The sequence below is a fragment of the Macaca mulatta genome, chromosome 2, assembly GCF_049350105.2.
Source record: "Macaca mulatta isolate MMU2019108-1 chromosome 2, T2T-MMU8v2.0, whole genome shotgun sequence".
In the NCBI taxonomy this organism is placed as follows: Eukaryota; Metazoa; Chordata; class Mammalia; order Primates; family Cercopithecidae; genus Macaca; species Macaca mulatta.
Window position 1 is genome coordinate 61,963,801 of NC_133407.1, and position 10,818 is coordinate 61,974,618.

Below are 10,818 nucleotides of genomic sequence, written 5' to 3' on the forward strand. Positions count from 1 at the left end.
TTGGTAAGAGATACTAAAAAGCCCTGACATCATGTAGGCCAGACAGCCAAACTTACCATAACTTATTAGCAGCATTCATTTCTTTCAAGTATATTAGTGTACATGATCATGTACTCCTGTGCACATGTCTTTTCTTCAGTGGATCTGTATCAGTTCCAGGTTTTAGCAGCTGCCTGCTGCAGTGATCTACTGTGTTCCCTAAACTAGAACATAGAAAGTTCTAGTTTATTTTTCAGCACTTAGATTTTTAAAATGCCCTCGTAGATTTGGCAGGTTTATTGTGTGATGAAAATCAGTGGACCTACAGGGCATTTCATTTCACATTATCATGTACTTATAGGCATTTGTCATTTTGTCTTTTTGAAGAGGATCACCCTTGGTGATCCTGGGGCACTCAGGAACACTCAAATGGAAGAGGGCAAAGGATATGAGGCTGGAGTTGAGGCCTTCCAGATATCATGAGCAGCAAGCACACAAGTTGGAGCTGTTGTTTGCTACCAGTGAATACTAGGACTGAAAAATAAAGGCATTGTTTCATTTATCCTTGATGCCATTATCTTCCATTTTGTCTCTGAAAATCACCCTTGGAGACTTGGTGCATGTCTCCCAAGTTTTACCACGTAGTAGCTTTTGTGTTTCCATTTTCTTATTAGTGAAATAGAAGATCACTAGAGTTCCTTCTGTAGTACTCTCATTCTTAATTTATGAAACATAAGGGTATGGCTAATATATGTTAGATGTGTATTGGTGGATGACCTAAAACGTCTATAGATGTATCTCTCCATACCTTGTGTAGTTGATGGGTTGGGCAAGCTGGACCCTCCAGGATTGCATTCACATTACTGTGGTAAGTAAATGAAGCACCCTGGAGGGGCAACAGAATGCCCTCTGGAATTTCTAAGAGTCCATGACTTATCCCAAACAGCTGAACGTATGGGCTAAGTTCTTGCAGGTCTTGCTCCCTTCCCCCAATATTGAGGCTTGTTTAGTTTTCCAAGGAAAATCTGATTATTGTAGGGGTTCTATGTCTTACCATGTTTAGATAGTTTTTTTTTTGTTTTTTGTTTTTTTTGTTTTTTTTTTTTTTGAGACGGAGTCTCGCTCTGTCGCCCAGGCTGGGGTGCAGTGGCCAGATCTCAGCTCACTGCAAGCTCCGCCTCCCGGGTTTACGCCATTCTCCTGCCTCAGCCTCCGGAGTAGCTGGGACTACAGGCGCCCGCCACCTCGCCCGGCTAGTTTTTTGTATTTTTTAGTAGAGACGGGGTTTCACCGTGTTAGCCAGGATGGTCTCGATTTCCTGACCTCGTGATTCACACGTCTCGGCCTCCCAAAGTGTTGGGATTACAGGCTTGAGCCGCCGCGCCCAGCCGTTTAGATAGTTTTTAACCTTTGGAAGCCAACTCTGTCTGCCCTGGGGAAGAAGTAAAAAATTTCAGGACGAAAGGGAACCCCCCCTACCTCTAGCCCAGTAGAGCCCAGATTTCACAGGGTAAAGTGAACAAGAGATGGACAGTGGATAGAGTGGTTGGGAGGAGGATATGAGAGAGGCTGTGCTGGAGCTGGAAACAACAGGGCTCAAGAACTGGGAAGAGAAAAGTGGCTAGAGGTAGTAGGAAAGTGGGCCTGGCAGCAGGTCATCCCAGGATTTTAGAGTCATGCCCATGATGTGGAGTGAGTGTTAGAGGGAAGGTAAGAGTCCTCTTCTGGCTCTGGCAGGGTCCATGGAGGTAGAGACCAGGCTTAGTGGACGGGAGGGTGCAGGGAATGGGCCTGAAGGCAGTCATATTATCTCTTAAAATGTTTTCCATGACTTCCATTTTTTTTTTAGAATTCTGTGAATTTTAATAGAGATTTGTGCTATGACACCACAATTAGGATGCAGAACAAATAGTTCCTTAATGTTTCAAAGGAAAAACATTAAAATTGCCTTTTAAGATAACATGTATGTGTTCTCTTCATGTGGAAATATTTGAGTTACCTTAGGAAGTTCTAGTTTATCTTTCAGCACTTAGATTTTTAAAATGCTTTTCGAGTCTAATGGCTAAGTACATACATTTTTATGATCATGCTACTTAATGTTTCGTAGACAATTTTTCACCTTTTGACATTTCTGAAATTGGGATGTGTCTTATCTTTGTTAGCATCTCATGATTCAAAGGAGTACAGTAGTGGGGAAGACCAAGCATGATTCTTGTGGCGATGTCATGTTGCTTGCTGAGTAAGACATGCATGGGCTTCTGGGTCTTCGTTTCTGGCATCATTGACTCCAAGGCTCTTTGCTAGACCTGGCAACTCAGAGATGTGGAAGGCATGGACCACCTTGCTCAAGGGTCTTATGAATGAGTGGGGAAATGGACAGAGGATCACTGATTCAGTGACTCTCATACAGCGTGATGAGGGCTGTCAGAGCAATGACAAGACTTAATAAGGTTCAGAGAACCTAGGACACCTGCATGATTTGAAGAGGAAGTGGTCTTTGAGCTGTATTGTAAAGGGTGAGTAGGCTAGTTCATCTAAAGGACAGAAGGAGCAGGAGGGGAGGGAGGAGGAGAAGATGTCCCAGAGCTAATCCTGAGAGAGGCTGCTGGTTAATGGAAATGAAGTGAAAGTGGCATGTGGGGAGCTCAGCTGTGCAAGGCAGATCACTGAAGTCTGTCTTCAAGTTCAGGATTGTGATCATAATCTTTTGAGCTTCTGGAAGATATTTATGCTGGTGATTCTCGAGATAGGATTTGAATTTTAGAAAGATGACCCTTTAAGTAGTAGGAAGGGAATGGATTGGGGGTTGAGGGGAACAAGTTTGGAGGCAGGAAAATGGTTAATAGGTTGGAGCATTGAAGCTAGAGACATGATGGGCCTTGAAGTAAGGCAGTGGCAGTGAAGATGGAAAGGAGGGACCAGTGCTCATAATGCTTGGAAGGCTGAACTGACAGGTGATCATTTGCTGGATGTGAGGTGAGGGAGAGGCCAGAGTTAAGGACAACACCCAGATTCCTGCCTAGGGTGGACAGTGGTGCCATTCGGCCATCAAGACCACAGGCGAGAAGGTGCAGGGTTGGGAGGAAAATGAGTTTAGTTTTGGCATTGCGGAGCTTGTGGTGCCCGAGATTTGTATGAACAGGAACATGGGTTCAAAATGTGAGAGGATTGCTCTGAGGAGTGATTTGGGAGCCATCGGGGAGTCAATGAGATTGCCCAGAAAGAATGTGGGATGAGGTGATAAGAGGGCCAAGGACAGTCCTGGGTCACATCCACTCACTGGGTGGGAGCAGGGAGAGATGCAGTCTATGGAAGCTAAAGAGGGTTTAAGAGGGAGTGAGTGGGCTGGGCACGGTGGCTCATGCCTGTAATCCCAGCACTTTGGGAGGCCGAGGTGAGTGGATCACCTGAGGTCAGGAGTTCAGGACCAGCCTGGCCAATATAGTGAAACCCCGTCTCTACTAAAAATACAAAAATTAGCTGGGTGTGGTGGTGAGTGCCTGTCATCCCAGCTACTTGGGAGGCTGAGGCAGGAGAATTGCTTGAACCCAGGAGGCGGAGGTCGCAGTGAGCCAAGATGCCAAGATTGTGCCATTGCACTCCACGCTGGGTGACAATAGTGAAACTCCGTCTCAAAAAAAAAAAAAAAAAAGAGTGAGTGACAGTGTCAAATGCCAAGAAAGGTAGAGAGGATAGGGGCTGACAGTGTTCATTTAACTTGCAACTGGCAAGTCATTAGTTTGTTTTTGAGAGGAATTTCAGTGGACTGGAGTGGTGGGGTAGGCAGCAGCCACGGTGTAATGATTTGGAGTGTGAATTCCAGGTAGAAATTACAGTAAAAATTGTAGCCTGCCCTTGCAAGAAACTAGACTATAAAAGAAGAGAGTGTAAGATCTTCAGAGGCAGCTTCTTTGATTGTTGGGTTAATGCTTTATAAAGGCCTCTTTATTTTTTATTTATTTATTTTTTTTTTGAGACGGAGTCTCGCTCTGTCGCCCAGGCTGGAGTGCAGTGGCCGGATCTCAGCTCACTGCAAGCTCCGCCTCCCGGGTTTACGCCATTCTCCTGCCTCAGCCTCCCGAGTAGCTGGGACTACAGGCACCCGCCACCTCGCCCGGCTAGTTTTTTGTATTTTTTAAGTAGAGACGGGGTTTCACCGTGTTAGCCAGGATGGTCTCGATCTCCTGACCTCGTGATCCGCCCGTCTCGGCTTCCCAAAGTGCTGGGATTACAGGCTTGAGCCACCGCGCCCGGCCTATAAAGGCCTCTTTATTAATGTGTTTTTCTACTTGCAGAGTGGAACATTCTCAGACTCTGTGATTCTTTAATTTTCTTGACGTGGCACTCTTTGCTTTTTGTTCATGATTTAACCACTATAAAAATGCCCAGCTACAGCTTGCTGCAAGAACATACATTTGGCTTTTTATCATGGAATTCTTTTTGAGGCCATTACCTTTGAAGTTGTTTGATACATTAAAAAAAGTCCTCAACAAAACAAACGTTGGGAAGTACAAATACTAAAGAGATTTTACTTGTTTATAGGAAAGTAAAATAATGAGAATACATAACTTTATCAGCTCAGGTTATGCTTAATTGCAAGCAATTAAAAACTATCTGCTTTTTATTGCCTTTGAAATATGGGATAAAAAGAAAAAGTGAGAATGCTTGCAGGTTGTGTGTCCTGGAACTGCTTTGAATTGAAGTTGGTGGGTGTTGGAACAAATAAATCCCAAACAACTTGTGATTTAGTTTTATAGGCACACATTCATAAATTGGATTTTTCAGTAATTCCAGAAAAGCACACACAGGAGAAGCATTTGCTATGTATTCATTTATTCCACGATGATTTAGTGAGCACCCATATGCTCAAGCCTCTGCTAGATCTGGGGGTGAGGGAGATAAGAGGATTTAAATAATGCTTCTCATACTTTGCAGAAAGGGAGATGTGCTAAGAGGGGTGTGGAGGATGGTCAGAGAAGGGAAGGCCTTCTGTTGGGTGATCACAGGAGGCTTCTTGGAAGAGGTGGCATTTGAGCTGTTTGCTGAGAGACAGACAACTGTTACAACTGTTCATTCTCTTTGACTAGTTTGTTTCATGTTAACACCCTTGACTTCTCTGTGTCTTGACACTGTTTACTTATGTGATTTTCTGATGCTTTGTTATCTGAGAGCAACTCCTCTCCTCTGCTCTGTCAGCACTTTCTGTGATTCCTGTGTATCCTAGGTCTTTTGTTCTTTTTCTTCACTTCTCTCTCAGAGATACCCTTTTCTGATTCAGCTCTGAATATTTGCCTACCCAGTTGGCCCCAAACCCAGAGCTTGAGATTCAGTTGTCTCTCAACCTCCACCCTGCATTTCCAACTTGAGGTCTCACTAGCAGCTCACAGTAGCTTGTGTGAATCTGAGGTCTCCCTAACAGCACACAGTCCCCTCCCTCCCTTCCTCCCTTGTCCACCCACTGAGTACTAGGTGCTAGTTGATCATTCTTCTGATTCCTGTGGCTCAGAGTCTCAGAGTAGTTTTTGTTATGTCTCCCTACCAGTCGTGTTTAAATAATCATTTTATTTCTGTTTTTTCCAATATGTTTAAAAATTTTAGTTCTCCTTATGCCACCTTAGTCCTGTCTGTTATCTGCATTCTTGGATCCCTGCAGTGGTCTTCTAAATATCAATCATCTTTCCTTTCATGATTGACATCACCAGTGCTCACTGCCTGCCACACTTGCAATGTTGCTGGGATACCATGTTCTATGGGTTGACAAATGGAGTTGTGAGGGAGATAAAACAGACCTGAAATGATAAAGGAGTCCATGTCAACTTCAAGGGAATAAGCCCCGTGGGAGAGTCAGCAGTGCAGAGATCTGAGGCAATTGGAGGATGCTGAGTCCATGGCCTGTGGAAGTTGGGAACGTAGGCATTTGGAGAAGGCTTTGTCAGGGATTGTAGAGATGTAGATGGCAGGCCCGTGGCAAAATGTGGGAGAGGTTGGAAGCCACAGGGTGTGGTGGGAAAGCCGTGAATTGAAGAGTTCAGCTGGGACTAGACTGTGACAGGGCTAGCATGTCAGTGTGAGGGAGCTGGGCTTTATTCTGTAGAAGTGAAGATATGGGGGAGAGTGGACAGTTGGGGAAGGTGGGATGTATGGAACTGAAAGAAAACCTGGAGATGCCGTGAAGGGAAAGGAGATGCTGTGAAGGGAAGGGAGGCCAGTGTGGAGACTTTGCAGGAGTCTAAGCTGTGATGTTTTCTTTAATTCGTTCAAAACATGGGGGCTGCCAGATCAAGTTTCTAAATCATGACTTTGATCCTACTACACTTCTGCTGAAATGCCGTTGGTGATTCCTCCTGGTGTGAGAAGTGGTTCTTTCACTGGCATGAGGGGGCTTCATCATCACATGTCAGCCTGCTCTTCCAGCATTGTCTCCAACTCCTTGCCTTCAGGAACCAACCAGTGACTTTCACACAATTAAATTTGCTCACAGTGATCTCTCTTTCCATTTTTTCCACTGCTTGGGACATTCTCCTGGTTGAAGTTTCTCCCAGCCTTCAGGTACTCTTAGGCTCTTCATGGCCCTCTCAGCCTGAGTGTTCACAGTCCCCTTTTAAACTCCTCTAATGCTTACTGCCTGTATTATTCATTTTGATAATCAACAACTGACATAATTTCTTCTGTAGCTGCTTAAGCTGTTAGTTAGTAGCCATATTGTTGTTTGTATGTTTTTATATTTTGCTTCTCCAACAGTCTGTACCTTCCTTAAGGGTTGGGATTGTGTTTGGCACTTTTGTCCCTTGCTATAGCTATCATATTTTCATCCAATATGAAAATAGCCCCAGTCACTGTATTTTGAACATCATAGTATTTGCTGACCTTTGGTTTTGTTTTAACCTGTCCAAACAATCAGGAAGATTATAGAAGATTCTAAGGGCCCAGGGGGATAACAGATTTGAGGATCCCAGCTTTCCCCAGGATGGAGGGCATTGAATGGGTAAATTCAGAAAGGACTTTTGTTTTGTTTTGTTTTTCTGGTTTTCTTATCCGCTTCTATAGGTGAGTTTTCTGTTATCACAAAGGAAGTGACGAATTTCTTCTTGCCTCAGGTTTGACAGTGGATTCTTGGTTCTACTTACAATGGGGTCCTTTTCCCGAAGGGATAGCCTAGTTTGATCCTATTCTCTTGAGATAATTGTCCCTGAAAACTCAGGATATGATGTCAACTAAGTTAAACTTTTTTGATCCTAACTGTCCAGAAATAAGTTAAAAATGGATGTTTATACTTTGCTGTTAAGTAGGTCAAAAAACTGCAGAAGCAATTTAGCCTTATATGGATCGGAGAAATAATTGCAAGCACATAGGTTAACAAGAACTTAAAGACAGGAAATCTTTGGCTAGGAGTGTAATGTATTTGCCTTTTAGACAAAGACAGTGCATCCTGAGGAGTCTACATTAGTTTTCTTTCCACCTCCAGGGTTGAAAGGCTGGTGGGCATAGAGGTAGTGGCTTTATGGCATGTGGGCTGGCTCCAAACCTTTCTTGGGGGAGCCTGGTGTACCAGTTCTCCAGTAATGTGAAACCTTATTAATTTGTAAGGGTGATAATTGGGACTGTAACTCAGCTGAAACTTGCCTATGTGTTATGCAAAGAAAGGACCAGAAATTAATGATATAAGCGAGAGAGCTGAGAGAATGTTCAAAAGAGCAAACATTTTAAGCTCTCTCAGCTCCTATAGAAACATTTATTTATGTGGAAACAGCTGACCTGCTAATTAGAAAACATCCTTGCCTATTCATTAAACCAATTATCCTGAGGAATTCTGCTAAGCAACACTTAGTCCAGTTCTAATTATTGTGTGTCCTTGAAGGGAAAAAACTGTACTTTTAGAATAAAATGTTATAATGTAGGCATACGCATGGTTTACTCAGACATTTCCCATAATTGGAGTGAGATAGTAATGAGGGGTTATGCTCGTTTCTTTTAAAAAGAATTTAACCACCTTCTCTTCATAGGGAGATTAGTGAATTATTAGATAATGTATTTTTAAGTGTTTTGCTCTTGTCTCCCAGGCTGGAGTGCAGTGGCGTAGTTTGGGCTCACTGCAACCTGCACCTCCTGGGTTCGAGCAATTCTCCTGCCTCAGCCTCCCAAGTAGCTGGGACTATAGGCACCCACCACCGTGCCCAGCTAATTTTTGTATTTTTAGTAAAGATGGGATTTCCCCATGTTGGCCAGGCTGGTCTTGAACTCCTGACCTCAGGTGATCTGCCCGCCTTGGCCTCCTAAAGCACTGGGATTACAGGCATGAGCCACTGCTCTTGGCCTAGATAATGTTATGTGTAGACCTGAGAAATCCTTGGAAATCATTATTGTTAAAAATAAGAAGTTTTTTTTAAGGGTTATCTTTTTGGATTACCTTGAGTCTTAACTAAAAAAAATCTTTTTAGGGAATAAACATCATTATGACTTAAGACATTGATGAAGTTTTTTTTTTTTTTCGTAAACTCCGACATCATGTTTAAATTTAAATAAAAATGAAGTGAATCAGTTTTCTTGCAGCCGCTTTACTCTGGAGCTCCCATTTTATCCCGCAGAGCTTTTCCTAACAAGAACACTGGTTAAGCAATGTAGTGCAAGAACACACAAGTTCTCCTCAGTGTTCTGCAGATAACAGCAATTGTATGAACAAGCGAGCTGGCCTAAAATGAGGAGTCGGTGCTGTCAAGGAGAACTTGGGCCGGCTCTAGGCTGGTGTTTGGATGGGGGCATACCTTTCAGTTTTAGGAGCGTGTGCCTCAGAGGCCACTGCCTGACTTTGAAAGCTCCATTCAACCCTGTCATCTGGGCATTCTCCCACTGGGTAAGCTTGGAAAGTTACTTCACACTGTGTGTGTCAATTTCTTTCTCTGTAAATGGAGGAAACAATGGCCTCCACCACAAGGGGCTACTGTGAGGATTAAATGAGTTCCGCCATGCAAAGGTGCTCCTTCATAGTAAGGTTTCATTTTGCAGGTCCATTTGCTCACTCATTCATTCAGCCCCTATCTATTGTGCCCTTACTATGTGCCAGGCCCTGCTATGGAGGCGGGGGATCAGCCATCAGAGGAGATCTCTGTCCTATTGGAGCCTATACTTCAGTGGAAAGAGATCATAAATAAGTAAATGAATCAATAAGTCCAGGTAGTAATAAATGTTGCAAAGACAATATATAAGGAAATAGAGTGATTGGGTTATGAGGAGAGAGGTCAACATTAGCTATGGTGGGCAGGAGTGGCCTCTGAGAAGGTGACATTTGAGCTGAGACCTGAATGACAAGAGACCAATGAGAGCTCTCTTTAAAATAAGAAAGTTTTCTTTCCTTTGTTTTGGTGGCTCTCTCCATACTCTTATTTTAAACTCACTTAACATCAGTATAAAAGTGTCCTTTGCACTTTTAGGAGGTCTTGACCCCCTCTCCCACCAGCACTCACCTGTGTTCAAACAAGTTGTTGCTAGTGGTGTTAGGGCTCATTTTCCCCAAGCTTCACCTTGGCAGTATCCAGATCTGTTCACCCCTGGGAATTTCTTCCTTCCCCCCAGCTGGATGCTTGCCCACCTTGTTCTGCCTCAGTTTCTGGAGGAGCCTGACTCTATTGTTGCCCCCCAAAAGAAAGTACAGGACTGGGTTGAGGCAGCTGCTGACACTCACCAGAGGCCTCCATATCTTGTGGGCCACACTGGCTGCCCTCAAAAGCTGGCAGTCCTGAGAAAGCAGAAAGCGGATGGTGAGGTAGAAGGAGCGAGTGACATGGAAGGGCACAAAACAGAGGGTGAAGAGGCCACACACCAGTAGGATGGTCCGGATGGACTTGGCTCGGGCTGCGTTGCCTGTCCTCATGTGGTTTTCCTCTGGCTTGGTCAGGCTCCTGACCATCAGTGAATAGCACACCAAAATGACCAAGGTGGGAAAGACAAAGCCAGACAACGTCAGAACTACACCATAGGCAAAATACCGGTCAAAATTCTCTGGGTTGGTCGTGTCATAGCAGATCATCTGGCCATTGATGTAGTCCGTGTGGGAGAAGGCCAGTGTGGGCAGCAGCTGGAGGACCACCAGGGCCCAGGTGGCGCCGGTGCCCAGCCAGGCATGCCTGCGGGTCCGGTAGGGCAGCGAACGCAGCGGGTGGCACACACCTAGGAAGCGGTGCACAGAGATGCAGGTCAGCAGCAGGATGCTGCCGTAAAGGTTGGCATAGAACAGGAAGCGCACCAGCTTGCAGAGCAGCTCCCCGAAGGGCCACCTGTCATCTAGTGAGTAGGTGATGATGAGGAAGGGCAATGTCAGCACATAAAGCAGGTCAGCCACCATCAGGTTCACCAGATAGATGGTGGCACAGCTCCAGCGCTTGGTTTGGCACCAGGAGAGCCACAAGACAGTGCCATTTAGTGGCAGCCCTAGGATAAAGATGATACTGTAGGTCAGGGAGAGGTAGACTTGCTTGTACTTCTCTGACAACTGGCAGAGACCTTGGTCCTGTGACGTGTTAGTGTCCAGCTTCTCCATGTCCTGGGAGGCTTCCTTCAGGGGCAGAGCTCCACAACAGCTCCCGCTTCTGCTTCCCCTGGAAGGAAACAAAATGGACAGCATAGCATCATGACCTCAGCCTGGCATTCAACTTTGTCTCCCAAAGTCTAGTCAGAGACCTTGTTTGAAAGAGACCAATCCCAGGAAAATAGAGGAATTTTTTTTTTTTTTTTTTTTTTTTTTTTTTTTTTTTTTTTTTTGAGACGGCGTCTCGCTCTGTTGCCCAGGCTGGAGTGCAGTGGCCAGATCTCAGCTCACTGCAAGCTCTGCCTCCCGGGTTTACG

The 10,818-nt window shown here is 44.8% G+C and overlaps 1 pseudogene; it reads right to left on the reverse strand.

Moving 5' to 3' along the window:
• Positions 1 to 9,477: 9,477 nt before the first annotated feature.
• On the reverse strand, positions 9,478 to 10,597 carry LOC706233 (P2Y purinoceptor 3-like; annotated as a pseudogene).
• Between the last annotated feature and the right edge of the window lie 221 nt (positions 10,598 to 10,818).